Genomic DNA, 23,770 nt, shown 5'->3' with positions numbered 1-23,770 from the left:
TCCAGCTTTTTTGCTGTGTCCGTGTTCATGGTATGTTTTTCCCCATCCTTTCACCTTTAGTCTATGGGTGTCTCTTTCTATGAGATGAGTCTCTTGCAGGCAGCATATTGTTGGATTTTTCTTTTTAATCCAATCTGCCAGTCTGTGCCTTTTGATTGATGAGTTCAGGCCATTGACTTTCAGGGTTATTATTGTGATATGATTTGTATTCCCAGTCAATTGACTCATATTTGTTTTTGACATGATTTGGTTTCTCCTTTATTTGGCTATTCCTTTAGGCTAGCGCCTCCTGTTGCTGATTTGCATCATTGTTTTTCATCTCTTCCTCATGGAATATTTTGCTGAGAAAGTTCTGTAATGCTGGCTTTCTTTTTGTAAATTCCTTTAGCTTTTGTTTATCATGGAAGGATCTTATTTCATCGTCAAATTTGAAGGTAAGTTTTACTGGGTATAAGATTCTTGGTTGGCATCCATTTTCTTTCAGGGCTTGGTATATGTTGTTCCAGGCCCTTCTAGCTTTTAGGGTCTGGATTGAAAAATCTGCTGTTATTCTTATTGGTTTCCCTCTGAATGTAATTTGATTCTTTTCTCTCGCGGCCTTTAAAATTCTGTCTTTATTTTGTATATTAGGTATATTCATAATAATGTGCCTTGGTGTGGGTCTGTTGTAATTTTGTATGTTTGGAGTTCTATAAGCCTCTTGTACTTGGTTTTCCATTTCATTCTTCAGATTTGGGAAATTTTCTGTTATTATTTTATTGAATAGATTGTTCATTCCTTTGGTTTGTTTCTCTAAGCCTTCCTAAATCCAAATAATTCTTAAATTTGGCCATTTCATGATATCCCATAATTCTTGTAGATTCTGTTCATGATTTCTTACCATCTTTTCTGTTTGGCCAACTTTGCTTTCAAGATTAAATAATTTGTCTTCAATGTCTGAGGTTCTGTCTTCCAGGTGTTCTATCCTTTTGGTTATGCTTTCTATGGAGTTTTTAACTTGGTTTATTGTTTCCTTCATTTCAAGTATTTCAGTTTTTTTTTTTCAGTATCTCTAACTCTTTATTGAAATGATCTCTTGCTTCTCGTATTTGCTCTTTTAACTGTTGATTGGTGCAATCATTTAATGCCTGCATTTGCTCTTTCATCTCCTCCTTCAATGCCTGCATTTGCTCTTTCATCTCCTCATTAGCTTCCCTGATTGTTTTAATTACGTACATTCTGAACTCCCTTTCTGACATTTCTTCTGCTGTGCTGTCATTGGGTTTTATTGATGTAGTACCTAGGTTTGTTTGGGACATTTTCTTCCCTTGTTTTCTCATATTGGTCAGCTGTCAGTGGGACCCTGAGATATTGCAGTTTTCCGCTATTGGCTTATAGTGTCCCGGTAGATTTCCAATGTATCACCTCCCAGCCTTCAGTAGCCTGATGTCTTGGAGGAGTCTGATAAAGCAGCGCATCTGAAGAAAACTGCCCCTAGCCCCCTACTGGTTCCATGGTTTGGAACTGGTTCTGTGCGGAAATGCTCTCACTGTGGGCCTACACCATGCAGCTGGCCGTGTGGGATGAGCCCACTGCCGGAGTGTGGAAGGCTACCTTGGGAAGACTCTAGCTGCCCTGCCCAGCTCTGATAAGCCACCTCTATCTGGGCCTGCCATCCAGGCCGAGTTGTACCCAGTGGGCAGACTCACCTGTGGCTCTATTTCAGTCCGAGTCTCTCAATGCCTCCCCTTCTTAACTCCTGGGTTCTGGAGCGACTGGGGGTGCAGTCTCCCTCTAGGCTGCCATCTTGGATCGCCCTGTGAAGAGAGCCTGCAGCCGGAGTGTGCAGAGCCACCTGAAGAGATCTCTGGCTGCCCTGCCCTGATCCCAGAGGTTGCTTGCAGATCGAAGCTCTCCCTTAAGTTTATAATTTAATGAGTCTGATTTATGTACCCATTTCTCCTACTTAAAGGTAGGAGTAGATATAACAATTTGTGATCATTTCTAACTCATGTTGATAATGGATACATTTGAATTGATAACAAGTGGAAAGTCAGCCCCAGCAACACAGCAAAACTCAAAGAGAGTTAGGAAGACCCTGTCTCTCTATAAAATATTCAAAATTTTGGGATGTGTTTCAGTTCATCCCTTTATTCAGTCCCTTGGGGGGGAAGAAAAAGAATCTTACATTTGAATTAATTATATTTTTTCACCTTATTTTATCTAAAATTGTATACCAAGCATTAATTTTATGCTCAATTTTATTTCTTTCAGTTTTTATTTTGGTTATATATACAGTTATGCACATTTTACTATCTCTACTTTCCAGTTGAATTTCTACAATTGTTTTTTCACATTGATGCAATATGGTCTTGTGCTTTTCTTTATTAAATTATTTGTGTGAGTTGTACAGCACAAAACATGTTGTAATTGCAATTTCATGCCTTATTAACATTATATTTCAAGTAAAATTTTCTTTTGTTCTGCTTTGTTTTATTTATTTATTTATATCACTGTATTAATTTATTCCACATTTTTGTTCACTTTCAAGTTTGCAGTCTCAAAGCATTATATTTTATCAGAGGAGAATTCTTTCTAAAGTACTATAATTTTATTTTGGCATAGGATGATGAAGAGAGAACCCTCTACTCTGACAGACATTTCACTACCAAATACAGAACTTCTAATTCTTAGAAGATATGAATTTGTGGCCTGGCATAGCAAGAGACTTTGCAGAGATAAAATCTAGGCTGAGAGATCCAAGATGTAGACTAGAGGGAGGCTGCATTCCCAGTTGCTCCATAACTCTGGTTTCAAGTACAGGAAAATCTGTTTTAGTCTGAGGCAGTCTTTGCTGCTCATGGATCCCCTACCTTTTACAACACTTGTCCACCTCCACCACCTGCAGTCTGCCAACATATGGATGACTTCTGCCTATCATCTGCATTTGCCCAATTTCCTGCCTCTTGCTTGCCCGCCACCTGCCTTTAACCTTCCCATCACCCAACACACAAAATCTACCTTTTGATTGTCCACTGGTAGACTGCAGACCACCCACAGACCTTCAGCAGTTCACCAGATGCCTGCTTTTGCCTGTAAGTCCACTGTCACCATACCCACAGGTTTGGTTACATGTGGTTCCCATCATTTTGGGACAACAGTGAGGACCTGCAGATCCCTGGTCAGAAACCCCCTGTCCTGACTGACTGTGCCTCACCTCCAGGACTCCAGACCTGACTGACCGCACCCCATATGAACTTGGTGCCCATGACCCATGCTGAAGCTCCCCATTTGCAAACACATTTGGAAGACAGTGTAACCATCTTGGATTTTCCTTGAAGCAAAAACTGCAATTTTTAGGTGGGGCTAATCCCATCCTGAGATGTCTGCTGGAGATTGGAAACTCATTGTCAGGTACCTCTCATGCAACAGGCTACTAAAGACTGGGATGTTTGAATAGGATATGACTGTTACCATATAGCATTTTTCTCTTTTTGAAAAATTTTCAGTTTATTTCTTAATTTTTCTCACTCTCTATTATCTTTTTGTTTACCTGTTTCCTCAGAGTATCTTTCTCCCTTTTCTCATGCTAGCAACCAATTTCTATTGACTCCACTTTCAGTATTCTTATGATCTACTATTTTATATACTCTTTTTTATTCCATTAAAAGTCACATCCTACTCCCCTCCACATCCTCTTTGTCTACCATTAGAAATTATAGACCTTATTGCAAATCTATTTGTTATATGAAGATAATAAATGAATCCATCCACTCTGTTTATCATGCCAATATTGTTAAAGTCTAAAAGAGGATATTTGGTTTAGGGCTGCATATTTTCTGTTCAGTGTGATGCTAATATTGATCTTCTCATTAAAGGAGAGATCTTGGAAACCTGCAGGATCACTATAAGTCAATGGGGGGAGAAACTGGGGCACCCCAAATCTGCACTGCCAGAGGGGAAGAAACATGAACAACATAAATATAGAAGGAAAGAAAGTGTTCCAAACAAAGATTCCTTATTAGTAGAATCCAATGACAGCATGTTTGAAGAAATGTCAGGAAAGGAATTCAGAATATACTTAATTAAAACGACTCATGAAGCAAAGAATGATATAAGAGAGCAAATGCAGGCAGTGAACAATCACTCTAAGAAACAGTTGAAAGAGCAACTGCAAGAAGCAAAAGATCATTTCAACAAACAAATAGTGATTCTGAAAATAAACATAACAGAACTACTTGAAATGGAGAAAACAATAAACCAAATAAAAAGCTCAGTGGAAAATATTACTAACAGACTAGATCACTTGGAAGACAGAACCTTAGATAATGTAGACAAAATATTTAATCTTGAAAATAAACTTGACCACACAAAGATGAAATTAAGGATTTTAAATGGGCATTTTCTGAATTATCTGTTTATAGTCAAGGTAATCACAATGGACTTTATACATGGCAGATAAGAAGGTGTTGACCAGCATGAAGGTCTGACCATGGAAGCAGATATTGTACTGATGCCTGATGAGGGTGGAGAACATTAACAATAGTTACAGACCATAAGTTGAGGGGATATAGAAAAATTCTCAGTTTGAACCTTCAGAAAGCAGCAGGACAGATGTTCAGGTACCAACATCTGTAGTGGATTTTTAAAAGCAAGTTCTAAAACACCTTTCATTTATTAACTGATAAAATATAAATGAATTTCTATTGAAGCAGTATGAAGTCAGTCAAATAAGAACCACGCTTTCACATGGATCTTAACCTAACAGAGTCACTTATTTTGGGGTAAAATATAATTTTTGTTCTTTTAAAAAATTTAAAATGATTGAGTTATTAATAGACAGTGTTGTATAGAAGTTAGTTTATGAAAATTCATAATTATTGTACTCAGTCTTATTTTTGATTCCTTATCCCTGGGTCTCTCCTGATGCTCCTTCACGCCCCTGACTCCTATGCTTTGCAATTAATTCAATACCAATCAACTAACCAAACTCAACCAAAATGTGTTGATACAGTTTTTACAGTTGAAGTCTTAAAATCAAAAAATTTCCACAGTATATGTAATGCTATGGCTATCCTACTTGTAAATGGATCTTTATAAAGTGATATTATAGAGTAGTAGGTCACTTACTTTTTTGTATTATAAAATTTTACATTATTTTTCTCCATTATATTCACACAAATCAATATTTTTGTTCATTCAGTATCTTCATGCTGTTTTAGCCAGATAATCATTGGGTATAGATTTATCCTCCCATTTTTACCAATTTGATACATTCACAATCATATTTGCTCTTGACTTTCACATTTTTAAATGAATTACATAGCTGATGTGTTACTGATAAAATATCTTTTATTCAGTGTCCATGATAAATGATAGAGAAGAATCCATTGGAGGTAAATGAGAATGAAGTAGTCTACACTATGATGAAAATTAAAGGTAATGTTAAAAACATGTGAACACAAAAAGACCTGGAGAATTTAGAGTAGTTTTATATTAAATAAAACTATTTTCATTAGAGAGACTGGGTTCAAGTTTAGAATCCAATAGAGTGAGAAATATGGGCTTGACAACAACAGAATTCCTGAGAAAAAAATAGGTGTGTGGTGAGGTTGGTTGTTTTCTTGTTTTCCCCAATGTGGAAGTGGTGAGGAAGAGTGTCAGAAGAGATGAGTGACTATGAAGATATAGCAGACTTTCACCAGCAGCAGGGAAAATTCAACTGTCAAGAATGTATGGATGTATGTGGTGTTCTCAAGCTCACATCTACAATCTTAGACCTTCTACTTAGACTTCTATGCATTATAAATAGTATTCATGAGATATAGTCTTTACTTTTTCTATGAGTAAATAATGGTGCTGACCATGAATTTCTGGTACTGCCACATCCTTACCATTGAGAGATTTAGTAATGCAGTCTCCATAGATGCATAGAAGGATTTTATTTTTTAATCAACTGTATATCTAATTTTGGTATTAAATGTAATAAATGAATGTTCAAGTTAATGATAGAAAATTCAATGTATAAATAATGTCATCTTAGATGATGTATTTTAGCAATGCTGCAGTATTGCCAACATTAGATAGGTCCTTAATCTATTTGATGTATTAAACAGGTCATAGTACACAGCTTAGGCTGTAGTGATAGCACTTCTCATATCAACCCTGATGGTGTACTGAGCTCTTCTCAGTAGAGAGTAAGAAGTGAATTTGTGAACAGATAGCCTTGCTCAATTTTGTTTATTGTTTTTTTCTGGTACATATTTTATTTTTAGCCATTATCAGTAACTTTTGGAGAGTTGAGTTTCTAAGAGAAACTCTCCAAGGATTTAGACCACAAAGAAAAATCAATAGTGACCCATTTCTTCTTCAGCCTGCAATGAAGTCAAAGGTGTGTCTTGGCAAGTTTCAAGGGTCTAACAAAATGAGAAACTGCTTTCTAAAAAGGAAGAGGCAGCATTTCCAGTTAGTAGAAGAATGAAGAAAGAGAGAGGGATAAAAGAACAAGAGAAGTAACTTAAAAAGGGAAGATGGAGAAAGGTTATTTTTTCCCCCTAGATCCTGTGTTCTTCCTAAGGATTCAGTTTTTCTATAGAGTAAAGACAACATTCAGAGGATGCAGATCTTCTCTCTTTGACATTGGATCAGGGCACCTAAACAGTCATTTGTGAATCTGTCAATTTATTTTATTAGTATTCTTTCTAATAGGGGAAATGAACAATATTGTCAATTTTCTAATTCCAGTAGTTTTCTTTCAATCTTAATTAGACTAAAATATATTCAATGATTTTATAATCTTGTCAAAAGGTTTTTTGTGTCAGGTATAAATCAAAAAGGAACAATAAAATAAAAATTTGAAATAAAAAAGAACGTGCCACTTGAAAATATGGAAAACACTGAACAAAAAAACTAAACACTAAAACTGGCTGTACAGGGTTAAGTATAAAGTCATATAGTATTTATAAACTCATTCATAAATAATATTATTTTGTTTTAAACTCTAAGATAAAAAGTGAGGAAACATATTCAATATCAAAAAGGACACACTGTTTTACCATAATGTCTAAAATGATGAAACACTGTTTTATATGAAATGTAATAGTGTTTGCAAATACATAGCTTTACTCTAACGAAGTTGCTTCCATGAGATAAGATCATTTGTCAGTGATGGTAAAAGCAAATTGCAGCTAATTTTAATATTCCAAATTATGATTCAGATTTCTGAGGACAATCTGACATTTCTAACAAAAATTTCCAAAACAATCGTATTTTCAATGAACTTTTAGGCTTCTTTGTTTCCTAATGATCATTTGGAGAGGCCTGGAGAGAAATGTTTTCTTCAGACACCTTTGATCAAATCAATACATGCCCAGATTCTACTGAGTATAGGCTGAGATATGTCCATCCCTTAAAACCTTTCATATTCATGTGGATTCATACAAAGCAGACACATTAAGTTGGCACATGGAAGACACAAATTAATATCTCCCATAATTCAAATTATTAGGTACAAATTGACATTATTTGACATTTAAAAAATTTACACAATAATTACATTGTTGCAGGCTGGGGAAAAATAGTTAGCATGAGGAGTTTTATTCTTAAATTGCAACTCAGAGCAGAGAAGCAGGTGGAAATGACAAGTGTCCTAAATTCTGTAATTGATGATTAATAGAATGGTATGGAAGAAAATCTTTTAATCAGGAGCATTATTCTTTCCAGATAAACATGGTTGGACAATATCCCAGACAGTTAAAAACAGCACCTCTTCATGCTCAAAACATTAGAAAAAATAGGGATAGTAGAAACATACCTTATCATTGTAAATGCTATCCATGCTATATCCATGACCAACATCATTCTAAATGGAGAAAAACTGGAAACAAGGCAGGGATGCCCACTTTCACCAGTTCTACTCAATACCCTCCATGAAACTCTGGCCAGAGAAATTAGACCAAAAAATTAAAAGTATGCAAATGGGAAAAGAACTTAAAATATCTCTATTTGCTGATGACATGATTCTGTAATTAGATGAGCCAAAAACTTCCACCAGAAATCTTCTAGAACTCATAAATGAATTCAACAAGGTGGGAAGATGTAAGATCAATGTTCATAAATCTATTCATTTTTATTCATAAGTGATTAATCCCCTGAAAGAGAAATTAGGAAAACTACCCCATTCACTATAGCCTCAAAAAATATTACTTGGGAATGATTAAAACAAATAAGGTAAAATACCTCTACATTGAGACCTATGGAACACTAAAGAAAGAAATTCAAGTAAACCTTAACAGATGGAAAGATCTCCCATGCTCATGGGTAGACAGAATTAATATTATCAAAATGGACATACTACCAAAAGTATTATACATATTCAATGCAATTCGAATTAAAATCTCAATGACATACAACATAGAAATAGAGAAAGCAATCATGAAATTCATTTGAAAGAATAAGAGACACAAAATCGATAAAGCAATCCTTAGCAAGAATACTGAAGTAGGTGGTATAATGATACAAGACCTCTAACTTAACTACAGAGCAATAATAACAAAAATGGCATGATATTGCCACCAAAATAGACAAATAGACCAATGGTACAGAATAGAAGACACAGAGACAAACCCACATAGATTTTCCTAGACAAAGGTGCCAAAACTATGCAATGGAGAAAAGATAGCCTCTTCACCAAATGATGCTGGGAAAACTGGAAATCTGCAGCAAAAATGAAATTAAACCCATATCTCTCACCCTGTACAAAACTCAACTCAAAATGGATTGAGGACTTAGGAATTAAACCAGAGACCCTGCATCTAATAGAAGAAAATGTAGTCCCTATCTTCATCATGTCAGCTTAGGACCAGACTTCTTTAACACATCTCCCAAAGCAAAAAAAAAAATAAAAGCAGGAATCAATAATTGAGATAGATTCAAATTAAAAAGCAATTTCTCAGCATAGAAAATAGTCAACAGTGTGGAGCAGAGCCTACAGTGTGTGAGAAAATCTTCATAAAACTCACTTGAGATAGAGCACTAATCTCCAGAATTATAAAGAAAGCAAAAAACCTTACACCAAGTATGATCGCCCACCGCCCGCGGGGACAATCACAACGTGTACACTCTTCTTGATCACAGGAACCAAAAGGAAGTCTCAGACTTATATTGAGAACATCAGTCTATCAGAGAGTAGACTACCAGGAAAGTCAGCCTATCAAGGAACAGTCTCCAGGCAGATACCAGGATCGCCTCATGTACAACAGCCAACCAGAGTTACTTCCTAAAACTTGCATATGAGTGCAGCTATGTCTGGCAAGCTGCCAGGCGCCATCTTAGAGATCAGGCCAGGGTGTGGCTCTGGGGCCCTCAGAGCCTGCCCCTCACATCTCCCCCTTATTCTTTAAATAAAGAAAAGATGACTTGGGACCATGCCTGTCTTAGGTTGTCTATAGCAAATTACATCCTTAACCGTCATTGGAATTCTGACCTCCAGGTGTCATAACCCTGTCTTAGGTTGGTATGCATTTCCACGGATCTTACCCATCTTTGACTACTGGTCCAGCATGCTTAGCCATACTTGGGGGGATGTGCCTGTCTCAATGACTGTCAAAGCCTGTTCTATAGCCCATCAATGACGTCGGGCATCTTGGCGAGCTCTGATTTGGCTGCATATAACATAGACTATCCCTAAGCAGAACAGCTACTGTTCCAGCCCACTGTTTTGTCAATCCCAGGGCTTTAGTTAACAAAGAGAACATCTTGGATATTGATGCAACTTCAACCCTGATGGCATTGACTGAGTATTTCAGCTCATAGCTGACTGGTTAAATTATCAAACGTAGATGACCAATTGCCAGTAAGGTAGACAGAGAGATTTTTAGATAACATAGCCACAGAGCTAAGGTTATTATAAGCAATAAGGGTGACACACACTGCTCTTAAAGGATAAACACATCCCAGTCCTAAAAGTTCTTGTAAGACGTCCACTTGTTCTTGTAGTAAGTCTACTCTTTGATTTACAAGGAGTATGCCTGCCTTTAAATGGTTGTTTAGAGCTTCTTGAGTCTGTAAGGCTGTAGCTGTATTTTTGGTCAAGTGATTGACTGCTGTTGCTGTAGGTATGGCAGTTGCTAGTGCTGCTGTTGCAGAAACCACTATTGCAGTGACCACAGCCGCTGTGATGCCAAAATCTCTTTTGTCTCTAGATAGTAGTACTTGCAGTTCTGTATCTGTAACAGAGACTGGAACAGGTAGGAAGGTAGGAATACACATTAAGACCACCAGGTCAAATGCAGAAGCATTCCAGCATTGAGAGAGAGAGCAATTGCTTGAGGTGCAATTCAGAAGAGAAGAAGTTGAATTTGGTTTATTAGCTAACAAAAACATAAAAAGGGGGGGCACACAAACTGGGGTAGGTGGAAAGGTAATATTTCTGGTACACGTAGATTGTGAGGCAGCACCAGTGAACCTAGAACTGTTTGTCCATGTAGAGGAGTTCCAAGTACATAGCTGAAATGCCCCTCCTAAGAGACTAAAAAAAAAAGATTGTAAGTTAGTATATCCTGAAGCTGCAGTGAAAAGCATCCAATTGTCAAAGGGGTTGACATGTTTCATACCTAAGTGAACATCATTTTTAGTGAAGTTATCATTAGCAGTGAAAGAAGTGAAATTGGGAGTGAAAAGAAAATCCATTTTGTACAGGAGTCTCTGGTCCTGCATGTTGACAACCTGTCCTTATAGGAGGTGTACTGTGTTTAGGATTTTGAAAGTAGTTCCTGTAGCATTATGTCTGCGAGGTACCCATCCTGAAAGTAAAACAGCATCTCCTGTTAAGTTTTTTATGTGTTCTTGAAATGTAGAACCATTTTCACCCGGGTGAAAAGAAAGCATGGCTAAGGGGTGAAAGACTGTCAATAGCATGATCTTCAGGAGTGTCTTTGGCGTCTTCATTTTGTTGATCCGAATTACTTGTTGGTAGCATTGCCACTGGTTGAGTCAGCCATTCTGGAACCCAGAGAGGTGACATTTTATCCTGTGGAAACACACAAACCAAGCCACGGCTCCAGTAAAGCACCGGGTCCAGGCCGTTCCATTGTCCAGTAAGAACATCCTTCCATTTTACCGTCACTCCATCATGTTGTTTATGATTGCAATGTCTCTCAGTGGCAGAGCGACCCTCATTATCCAGAGTTAAAAAATTTAAAATAAAGAGGCAAAGAGAAAGTTTATCTTTAGGGGACCTGAAGGTCTCCCCTATTCCCCCTTTTTGTTTATAAAGAGTATTTTTGAGGGCGAGATGTGCATGTTCAACAATATCTTGTCCTTGTGGGTTATAAGGTATACCTGTGGTTAGAGTTATTTCAAATTTAGTGAGAAATTGGATAAAAGAGGTTGAAGTATAAGCAGGGCCATTGTCCATTTTAAGTTGTTCAGGAAGTCCCCGGGTTGCAAAAGCCTGGAGACAGTGGGAAATGACATCTTTGTCTTTTTCTCTGCTGTGTAGTGACACAAAGATGATACCCGAACATGTGTCTACAAATACATGTACATATTTAAGGTTACCAAATTCAGAATGAGAGTAACATCCATTTGCCATAGATGATTAGGTAACAGTCCTTTAGGACTAACTCCTTTAGAAGGTGGATGATGGAGGACTGTACACCTGCCATAAGATTTAACAATAGCATGTGCAGTTTCTTTAGTAATGGGAAACTTCAGTTTTAATGTTGTAGAATTAACATGGAATTGTTGATGATAACTTTTTGCTGCCTCAAACGCAGAAAAAATGTGGGGATCCTTAGTTGCTCTGTCTGCTACATTATTCCCTAGAGCTAAAGGTCCAGGTAAATTGGTATGAGCTGTGATATGTCCAATAAAGAAAGGATTATAATGATCCCAAATCATTTGTTGTAAAGTCCATAAAGGATGACAAATAGTAGAGTTTGAGGCAATAAGCCCTGCACATTCTAAGTTACTGAGAGCTTGAACTACATAAAAACTATCTGAGTAAACATTGAATGGAATATTAGGGAACATTTTAAAAACTTCAAGAACTGTTAAGAGTTCTGTTTGTTGAGCAGAAGAGTTAGGGAAAAGGAATGTTTGGACTTTATCTAGATAACAAATAGCTCCAGTCCCTGTTTTGGATCCATCAGTGAAAATCACAGGAGACTTAGGAATAGGTTGTTGTCTGGTAACTCTTGGGAATATTACAGAATTATTACTACAAAATTGTATATAAGGATGTTTAGTATAGTGAATATCAAAGTTAGCTTGAGTGGAGCATCTAACAACAGTCCAAGAATCCATGAAATTACATAACCAAGAAAGTTGATGCTTATCATAGGGAATAATAATAGTAGCTGGATGAATTCCAAACACTGTGATAGATGACTTAAGTGCCTTTAAGATTACTTGAGCTACTGCTTCAGGGTAGGGTAAGAGAGTTTTATTGGGTGAACAAACTAGATGGACCCAAAACAAGGGACCCTCTTGACAAAAGACTCCAGTGGGTAGTTTCTTGTTAGGAATAACAATGAATTGTAATGGCTGAGAGAGATCAATACAATCTACTTGGGCCTCATCTAATCTTTTTTGTGTAATATTCAAAACCAGACGTGCTTCAGGAGTGAGCTCTCTGGGAGATGTGAGATGGGGATCCCCTTGTAAGATATTAATTGGGCTCCTAAGAATTCTTGTGTAGTACCAACTTGAACATTTTCAGGGGCTATAATGAGTCCCCATAATTTGAGTTGTTCTATTAATTCAGAGTAAATATCCTTTAAAATATCTTCCTCAGAGTGGCATAATAATATATCATCCATATAATGTTAGATGATAAGTTTGGAGTATTTTTGTCAAATTGGCTTTAACACCTGATCAACATAAATTTGACACATAGTGGGGCTATTGGCCATACCTTGTGGCAAAGCAACCCATTCATATCATTGATCAGGTTGTTGATGATTTAGAGATGGGAGAGTGAAAGCGAATCTCACAATCCTGAGGATGTAATGGAATAGAGAAAAGCAATAAGGACTGGAAACCCTAACTGAGTTGGCCCCATAGATTGCATAGTAGCATTAATAACTCTTAAGTCATGAAGGAGCCTCCATTTTCCCGATTTCCTTTTTATGACAAAAATAGGGGTATTCCAAGGAGAAGTTGAAGGTCTAATATGATTTGCTTCTAATTGTTGTTGTACCAGTTCTTGGGCCGCTTTAAGTTTTTCTAATGTCAGGGGACACTGAGAGACCCACACTGGTGCATTGGATTTCCAAGTTATTTTTACATACTTTTGTTCAGTGGCCCCAAGGAAAAACCTAAGCCTTGATGACCTTGATTGCCCTTAACACTAATTGGCTGGGTATTTCCCTGGCCATAGCAGCCTATCCCCTTGTCCCATTTATGACCTTGTTTTACCATTAGATTTTGAGCCTTTGAGCTATAATGGCCTTCTGTAGTGAGTTCTAAATCTATTTGCATGAGAATATCTCTGCCCCATAAATTAACAGGTAAGTGATCTAAGACATAAGGTTGAAATGTTCCCTGTTGGCCCTCATCGTTTTTCCATGTCAATACAGAACTACTCCTTTGTGGGCTAGTAGCTACACCCAATCCCCTCAGGGTTTGTTCTGCTACTTGTAGAGGCCATTCTTTTGGCCAATCTTTTAGGGTAATAATGCTAGTATCAGTTCCTGTATCTAGGAGTCCCGAAAATTCTCTATTTTTAATCTTTATTTTAAGCATTGGCCTATTTTTAAAGTCCATGGTAAGACAGGCAAAATCAAACCCAGAAGATCCCAAACCTGCAGTTCCCCTGGTTGCTGTGGTTGATGGAAAATTATTATGAAGGCTGGGAATAATCAAAATCTGAGCTATGTGGTCCCCAGGTGATATGGAGATAAATTCTTGAGGAGAATGTGCAAGAACCTTAATTTCTCCTGTAAAATCAGAGTCAATAACTCCAGGGATAACTAAGTCCCTTGAGTGCACTAGAGCTCCTACCTAATAAAATTCCAACAGTATCAGGAGGTAAGGGACCTTTTAGGTCTGTAGGGCAAATTCTTTAAGGGACCTTCCATGCACATTCATGACATTTCAGTGCCCATTAGCTACCGCTAAACAAACCAAAAGGCAGACCACTTTAAATAATAAAACAAAAGCGAAAGCACATACAAACACCTAGTCTCTGTCACTTATCCCGCGAACTTTAACTTCGTTGTTTATTCTGCGAACTTTAACCTGGCCAGACTGTACTTTACTTACCCTGTATTTACCTGATCAGTTCCTTCTTTGTAACTCAAGTTCCCAGGTTTTGGCACCACTTATGATCACCCACTGCCCGCGGGGACAATCACAATGCGTTCGCTCTTCTTGATCACAGGAACCAAAAGGAAGTCTCAGACTTATATTGAGAACATCAGCCTATCAGAGAGTAGACTACCAGGAAAGTCAGTCTATCAAGGAACAGTCTCCAGGCAGATACCAGGATCGCCTCATGTACAACAGCCAACCAGATTTACTTCCTAAAACTTGTATATGAGTGCACCTATGTCTGGCAAACTGCCATGTGCCATGTTAGAGATCAGGCCAGGGTGCAGCTCTGGGGCCCTCAGAGCCCGCCCCTGACAACCAAGAATACAAATAACCATTTAATTAATGGACTAAGGAAATGAGCAGACACTTCACAGGAGATCTACAAGCAATCAACAGATATATGAAAAAATGTTCAACATCTCTAGTAATAAGAAAAATGCAAATCAAAACTATCCTAATATTTTATCTCACCCCAATTAGAATGGCAATTATGAATAATACAAGCAATAATAGGCATTGGCCAGTATGTGGGGAAAAGGGTACACTTATACATTGCTGACAGGGTTGCAAAGTGGTGCAATCACTCTGAATAACAGTATGGAAATTTCTCAGAAGCTTGGAATGGAACCATCATTTGTTTCAATTATGCCACTTCTTTGGCCTATACCCAAAGGACTTAAAATCAGCATACTACAGTAATACAATGACATCATTTTTTATATCAGCTCAATTCACTCTAGCTAGATTGTGCAACCAAACCAGACACCCTTTAGTAGATGTGTGGGGAAAGAAACTTAGGTATACATACACAGTGGGATATTATTCAGCCATAAAGAAGAATAAAATTTTGGCATTTGAAGGTAAATGGATGCATTTGGAGAATATCATGCTAAGTGAGATTAGTCAATATAAAAAATCTAAAGGCCAAATGATTTCTCTGAGGAGTGAATGATGATAAATTTTAGGTTTGGGAGAAGGGCAAGAATAGAGAAAAGATGGACTATACAGAAAAAAATGAGTGGTGGCAGGGAGTTGGGGTAAGGAAAAATAATACATGTATGATATTGCAAATGGTGTGAGTCTACATCCTATAAAACCTGAGGAATGGTAATTGTATCTCATTTGTGTACAATAAGTTGAAATGTAAAAAAATAAAAATAAAAAATGAAAACAATGCAAAAAATGTGAAATATTTTATGGTCATACCTGGAATTGGCAAATATTATTTTGACTTTTTATTTTTATGCATCTTTTTCACATGATCAGAGCTAACTGCAAGGAAGTTTTTAAATGTAATTCACATTTTTGCCAGGTTTGAATTGAAATAACTAACAGTCTCTTCTCCATTAAAATGTGTAAATACAGTCATCCATAGCATGTATTGGCATAATAAATATTGCTCTATATTAGAAGTAGGAATCTGCTTATTATTCATGCAGATGGAAATCATGAATGTTCATTTAAGAATTCATGTATTAGAGTCTTACTTTGTTTGTAGGAATAGAAAAACACCCATGAACACCTAGCAAGAACCATATATTTTACATTTAATTTTTTTAGGCATGATCAAACTCTAAAACGTTCTTGGTGAGCACAGTGGGGCATATCTGTAATCCCAGAAGCTTGTGAGACTGCAGGAGTATGATCTTGAGTTCAAAGCCAGTCTCAGCTAAAGTGAGGTAGTAAGCAACTCAGTAAGACCCTGTCTCTACATAAAATAAAACGGAGCAGAAGATTTAGTTCAGTGGCCAAATACCCTTGAGTTCTGACACCATTATTCCCCCTAAGAATATTACTTAGGTGTGTGCACAAGTGGTGGGCTGATGTGGGCTGTGTATCACAAGAGAAGCATACAAACACCTGTGAGCAATATGAGAGCATGAGCAAGCAGACATCTTGATTTGCCAGAAAGGTGTGAATATACTTAGAAATGCAACAGATTAATAATGATAGAATCTTCAAAACTGAACTTCACACACCCAAAGAATGCACTGCATCAATAATTTTATAAGTAATATATTTACAATTACTTCTTCATAGATCCATCTGTATTCGGTCTTTTCTCTTATTTCTCAGTATATCACATACTCATGAGTTCTCCATGAATGTAAATCACATGGAGTTTATTCATACAGGAGTAAAACTAATTATTCTGTAAGAAGGAAAATATCAGACTTCATTTTGCAATATAAAGGAAAACAGGATACATACGAAAGACACAAAACACTGATTTTCCATGATGGCCAAAGTGAGAAGAAATTTGGCTCTTTATGGGAATATACAGTGGCTGTCAACATGGACGTTAACAATACATTCATTACTCTTGTGAGACAGAAACATTGTTCACTGGTGCTACATGGAATATTTTTCCATAGTGGACAGATAGGAGTCAACCCTAATATTCTAAATCATGGTTCATATTTCTGAGGAGAATCTGATATTCACAAAAATGTTTCTGAGCATATCTGCTATTTCCAAGAATGTTTTTGGCTTATGTAATTTTTTTATATTTCCATCTTCCTTCACCTTCCATAAAATTAATACACTTTGAAATATTTGTATGATCATCAGAGGCATGCAAACCTCATACATCTATTTAAATGCATGTGCATTCATATGATACACACATCAAACACACACAAAAAAGGTAGGGAAAGACACATTTACATTTACTGTAATTGTTCAATTGATTACACACAAGTTCATATTATTAGACTCTCAAAAAAAAAAAAAAAAGAAAAACCAGACAAATAGTAACCATTATAAAGAATCTTAATTTTAACTAAGTTAAAATTTAGCAACCATATGCAGGTGGAATAATGTTTCCTCCATTGTATAATTCATAATTCATGGACTGGGATTGAAGAAAAATTAGTCATTATTGATATAGAACTTTTTAGGCATCACTGAGTTAATAGTAATCAAGTCAGCAGGAAAATCAAATGTGATGAAATGTACATATATTTGTATGGTCATGCCTGGTATTGTTGAATGTCACTTCTATACATTTACCAGTGCATAAAATTGAATCATATTATGAGAGTCATGTACAAAAGAGTTTGATAAATATAATATATTAGTATGTGCAGTTCAAAAAGAGATATCTCACAGTCTTTGCTCCATTTACATATGGCACATTATGCAAATACCATGCATAACATGAATTGACACAGTAAATATGTCTTGGCATTAAATAATTAATTTTTCTATGTTCACATATGAATAAACTATCAGTGAAACTTCACATAGTGTACAGTCAAAACAATGGGATACAAATTAGAGGAAGTTACACTACATGTATATATGATATATAAAACTATGTTACTGACTAGCATGGGTAAAAAAATCAAATAAAATATTAGTAAATATTCAAACATATTAGAAATTGGAATCATTTTATTTTGTGTGCATGCAGAAATTGTGCGTGTTCATGGAATGTGCCTTATATCAGACTCTTGCTGTATGTAAATGGATAGAAAAATGTATATAAACACAAAGGAAAATTTACATCTCTTTCTTTTATTTATTTTCTCAGAGAAGTTGACTATGGAGAAAGTGAACATGTGATGAAGTATGAACATGATATAAACTGAGGGGATGAAATTATTATTATAAGAGCTACATATGAATACCTGTGAACAATATGAAAGAATGAATGAGCAGAAAATACATTAAGTTCTGAGGAAGATATGAGTGTACTAGCAGCTTCAAATAGGCTCAAAGTAGTACAAATTTAAAGAGCTGGACTGACACACTCATTCAAGAAAAACAAAACATCCATGTATTTTCATGGTCAATATGCTCAAACTTATTTCTGTGTAGATTCATCTGCACTCCCTACATTAATCTCTCATTTTCTGATAAATTTCCATATTGAATACATGAATGTTCAAGGCTCAGTTTCTTAATAACAATTATGGTCTACATCTATATTTTCAAAATATCCTAGAAGAAAAATTGAGGTCAAGATAATCAATAATTTTATGACTGTACACCATCTTTAAATTATGGATCAACTTCCATAGTTCTGTATACTTCTATAAATATCAGATGAAAATATCCAATTCCAGTAATATCCAATCACAAAACTATTATTATACCATGTTTTACATTTACTTTAGAAATTCAAATGTGAAATTTGCCTTTTTGAATCACTTAATAATGGTGAGATTATTACCCATGACTGGTAACAATGACTGAATAAGACTATTGATGAATCAAATATGTATTTGTTGTCACAGATCCCAGATATTGCCTTGTATTAACTTGTATTTCTTGCTGTTATTTTTGGTATTTACTTCTCATTGTTCAAGAAGTTTTAACAGGTTACTACTGATTCATATGTCATGACTGTGGCCTGGACTCAGGGAGCAGGAGACATTTCCTCAGCAACAATGTGTATATCCTCTGTATCCTCTGTGTGCAAGCAAATTCTTATGAATGGACATGTTTAGGCAGCTTTAAAGGTGGGATCTGAGTCTCAGTAGAAGGTGCTAGTCCAACAAATGCTGACTTCAATTTTCTTTTCCACATAGAACAGGAATTCAGGGAAGAGGAGATAGCACTGGGACATCTAGGCAGGGACATTGAGGCAAGGTACTTTCAAGAAGAGGGCAAATTTCCTCAGCACAGAAATCTCCCCATGAACACAGGGTAAACTTAATGAGATAGTTGACAAAATGGGATGTGTGTGGGAAAGTGACCAGAAAATTTTCAATCACAGGGCACAGACTCAAGTTCACAATCTCATATTAACTCCTTTCTACTCTGTATATCCCACTTTCTCCTTGTTGTAGTACTGCTCTCATACAAATAGCTGTTTTTACTCATGTCATTTTGAAAGAATAGTTTCACAATTATTTGAAAAAAATCAATCCAAATAATATCCATGTAACCATTTTCTAGCTTTCTCCAATACATTTATACATACAACCCCAGTGAGAAAAAACTGAAAGAATTGAAAATTAATTTTGACTTGTCACAGGGTCAGCTGATTCCCTTTTCCTGGGTCCTCAGTTGGCATAACATTATATTAGAACAGTGTGATAGAGGAATGTGGTTTACCTCATAGTAGCCAGAAAGGCCTATTGAATTGGGTGCACTTTCAACAATTTTTAATTTATGTTATTACCTAACTTGCAATCAAGGCCACCAAAATATTGTTAACCAAGTTTAAAAATTTAATATTTAACACCATATACTTAAATACAAATTATGTATCACACTTTGATTAACCATTTCCCCTTAATATGATATAATTATTGTAAGTAGTAAATTGTGATACTTGTTTAATATTCATTTTCTTCTTTTTGCCCCTCGAAATGAGGAAGAAAATATTTTAGAAAAATGAAGTTTGTCATTGACATTGTATATAAATAACTTGAATGATGTGAAGCTCAGTATCTGGACTGTAGGTTTAAGATGATTATCCTGAGGTTAAAAGCCACACTAAATTAGATATAGACTTAAGGAGATGTAAGTTGAACTCAAAGTGAGAAGCAAAATTATTTTATCCTTAACAGCTCTGCAATCAGCAAGTGAGTTGTATGCAATGGCATTAGCATTCATCTACCCAGTGGTTTATCTTTTACTGGAAAGTTTCTCTACCTTCCCACTCTATGTGTGCACATGTAGACTGGATAAGCCAAGTGAGATCCATATTTCACTACATGGCCTTCAGGACAAAGCAAGAAGTAAACACCTCTGCATGCATGTTGGACAATATGTGGTGACAGTTTCAAAGTTGAAAATAAAGATATAGGAGTGAGGTAATTGCTAAATATTCCTTTACAGTTTTAGGTAAGCGTTGGACAGGATGGACATAAGAGCTACATTTTCTTTATCAATCCTAAGTTTACAAATTTATTAAGGTTTTCTTTCCTCAATTTCTCATTACTTGAAAGTTTTGATTGTCATAACTGTAGATTTAATTTTCAGAACATCTCAACTAAATCTTAACGTGTTGTTTTGCCTTAACAAATAAACATCAGGTTCAGGTGCTGGTTAACCAAAGTACCTTAGTTGTTATAAATATACTTAATAAGGTTAGTTGATTTGATATAAAAAAATTGATTATGTTAAATTTTATAAATTAGCAGCACATTATCATCATGAGGCTTTATACTTAAACAGTAAGGAATGGACTTAAACTCACTGATGCACCATGTCATTGATCGATTACAAAGATTCACTGAGGAAGTTTGGAGGACTTCTAAGGTCAACTTTGATCATTTATAATATTTATTTTAATTTTCATTTGTTACCCTAATAACCAACATGGCACTTTCAATACATTTGAATGTTTTATTTCTAGTATTTTAAAGCATTAATGATAATAATTCTCCCTCTTTTTTCCTACTCCTATTTTGTACTTGTTCCAATTAATGCATATTTTTCCTTTTAATAAATTAACTTCTACAGCACATAACCCCTATTCATTTTATTCCTTATACTTGGGTGGGTGTTATTTCTTTGTGTGGGCTATCTTTTTTTTCTTAATTCATTTTGCTCCACCTTTCCAGCCCATTTTTGTTCTCATGTAATATTACATCAAATTGACTCTATTTAATGACTAATTTTTCTATTTGTTTCAGAACTCTACTTCAAGCTTGTATCTGAATTATAGGAAGTTTGGAGAACAATATCAACACATTTTTCACTTCTATTAAGGTTGAATAGTACATTTATTGACACATAACTGACTGTATTAAACAGGGTCCAGTGACTGATCTCACACTGTTGCTATTACTGGTATCAGCAAGGACCACATATTGAGTTTAAGCATCAATAACTTGGTATTTGCTCAAACCAGTGCCCTTAAAAGAAAATAAGTTAAAAAAAATCCCTTGTTAAAATGAAGAATGAGTAAGTTTGATCAGACATGTAAGCAACTAAAAATGCAAGGGAGCAAACAATTCTGGACAACCCATAGACCTTCAGGAAAATTAGTCTCCTGATACCACAATGGAGAACATTTCAGAATAAAAAAGTAGAAATCTTGTAGTTAAAATGTTCCATGAACTAAAAGAAGCTGTAAGGAGTGAAATTATAAAACAGAGGAAGTGAAAGTTTATTTCAACAGAGAAAGATTCTGAAAAAGAAACAAATGGAAGTCCTCAAAATGACTTAATTAGCCATGTTAAAAATTTAATGGAGAAATAACAAGATGGCTGGTTAGAGTGAGACAACATTTCTCCTAGCTCAGGTATCTAGAATTCAAGTGACTGAAAGATTACCTCTTCCTTAGGTTTAGAGTAAAAAATTTTGAGACTGAAGTAGAAATCTGCCATATTATTCAACTAAATGAAATGTATGTTTAAAAAATCACACTGCAGTTATCAATTCTCCACAGAGAAGCATTTCAGAAACCATTTCTTGAATACAGCTCAGTGGCATAAATGTGAACTGGAAACCCAGATTCATTAGTTCAGTGCTATGTTTGAATAAACCTATCTGAGATAAAGAATTAACATTGTCAAAAAAAAAAAAACTGTGGAAAATCATAAATGGAGAGCATTTTGCCTGGGGAAACGCAGTTTGGATAGGCTAGAGAGAACCCAATTCTTCTCTACCTTGTGTGTCCTGCAGCTCATAGGATCAAACATAGCCAACTGGAGCAGGTTAGAAAGTTGAGTTAGTGGTAGTGAGAGCATTGGCCTTCAACTTGCGTGAGCAAAAATCCTGGCAAATGCCCAGTCCTGAACCATTCTACAAACCACTTTCACCTCCTGAACTCACAATGCTGAGTCTTCTAGCACCCCAATCCCCTGATAAACCCACTATTCCACATAGTGAGACTTCAGTTCCACTGCCAGCCCACAGCCCGAACTACTAGGCATCCACTTCACGAGGCCTACCTGAACAAGCATACTGCTACACCACCAGTCTTCAAGTCCCACCACTGGGCACTGAACCATCTGGACAGGTCAGGTAGCCTGTCAGACATAAATAAGCATTTTGCCAGGCAGCTTCAGCCCAGGCTGCTTGGCTACCCACTCTGTGGACTAGCCCAGATGACCCAGCCAGTTCTTTTGCACCACCTCACCCATCTTGCTGCTTACCTGCCCAGCAATAGCCCAGTTGTCCTGGCATGATTGTTTAATGTCAATCCTGCAGGTCTTAGCCAGCTGCTCCACCAGAGGGCTTTCAGCATGCCCTGCCCACAACAATCTCTCAAAAATAGAAGTTTGGAAGTCTTTACCCCCAAGTTTCAATTTGTCAAATAACACAATATAAAAAGAGGACTCCACAAAACATTACTCAAACACCCTGCCTTAGTTCATCACTCAAGAAGAAATAAGAAAATCACTTGAGCACAGAGAAAAAAACATACTTATTCACTGATTATTCTGTCCACCATAGTGAAAAGGACTCCTTAGTTTCTTACTTTATCAACTTTTCACCAAGATTTTCCTCTTTTTACTCTTGTTTTATTTTGCTCTTTCTTAATTTTTTTTTTTTTTGTTCTGTTTGAATTTCTACTGATTGATTCAAGGACTGCTACATACACACACACAAACACACACATCCACTTTTTTTTCTCACTTATGCTCTTTTTGAGCTTTTTAATGTTATTCCTTTTTTGTTCTTTTTAGTTACACATGACCACAGAATGTATTTTGACATATACACAAATGGAATATAACTTCCCATTTCTCTGGCTGTACATTACATGGTATTATAATGGTATTGTATTCATGTATGAATATAGGATAATAATGTGCCACTCATTCTATTATCTTCCCATTTCCATGCCCCAACCCACCTGTACAATCTGGTGAACTTACACCTCTCCCTCCCCACCTATTGTGAATCAGCACCCACATAGCAGAGAAAATATTCACCCTTTGCTGATGTAGGAATGATTAATTTTCCTTAGCATTGTAACCTACATTTCCATTTACTTACAACCAATGTCATAACTTCATTTTTTTAATGGCTGAGCAATTATACATTGGTAAAATTTAATATATTTTCTTTAACCATTCATCTTTTTAAGGACACCTAAATTGGTTTTATAGCTTAACTATTGTGAAATGAGTTGCCATAAACTTTGCCACATCACTACAGTGTTTTGATTTTAAGTCCTTTTTTTATATGTTAATGAGTAGGAAAATAAGGTCAAATGGTGGTTTTATCCTAAGTTTTCTGAGGAATCTATATTCTTTTCATATTGATAGTACCAATTTGTATTCTCTCCCACATGGTATGTGTGTACCTTTTCCCCCACATCTTCACCAACATTTATTGTTACTTGTAATCTTTATTTTTGCCACTGCAACTGTAGCTGGATAAAAATCTTTGTAGTTTTAATTTACATTTTTCAAATTGCTCAGAATGCTGTACTTTTTAAATATATTTCTTGACCATTTGCATTTCCTTTTCAGTGAAGGTTATGTACATATCCTTTGCCCATTTAGTGTTTTGGTTATTTGTTTTGGGGATGTTAAGTTTTTGCAAATCTTTCTATATCCTG

The sequence above is a fragment of the Sciurus carolinensis genome, unplaced genomic scaffold, assembly GCF_902686445.1.
Source record: "Sciurus carolinensis unplaced genomic scaffold, mSciCar1.2, whole genome shotgun sequence".
NCBI classification, from domain to species: domain Eukaryota; kingdom Metazoa; phylum Chordata; class Mammalia; order Rodentia; family Sciuridae; genus Sciurus; species Sciurus carolinensis.
The sequence above is the reverse complement of the archived record's forward strand: the minus strand, read 5'-3'. Positions refer to the sequence as shown.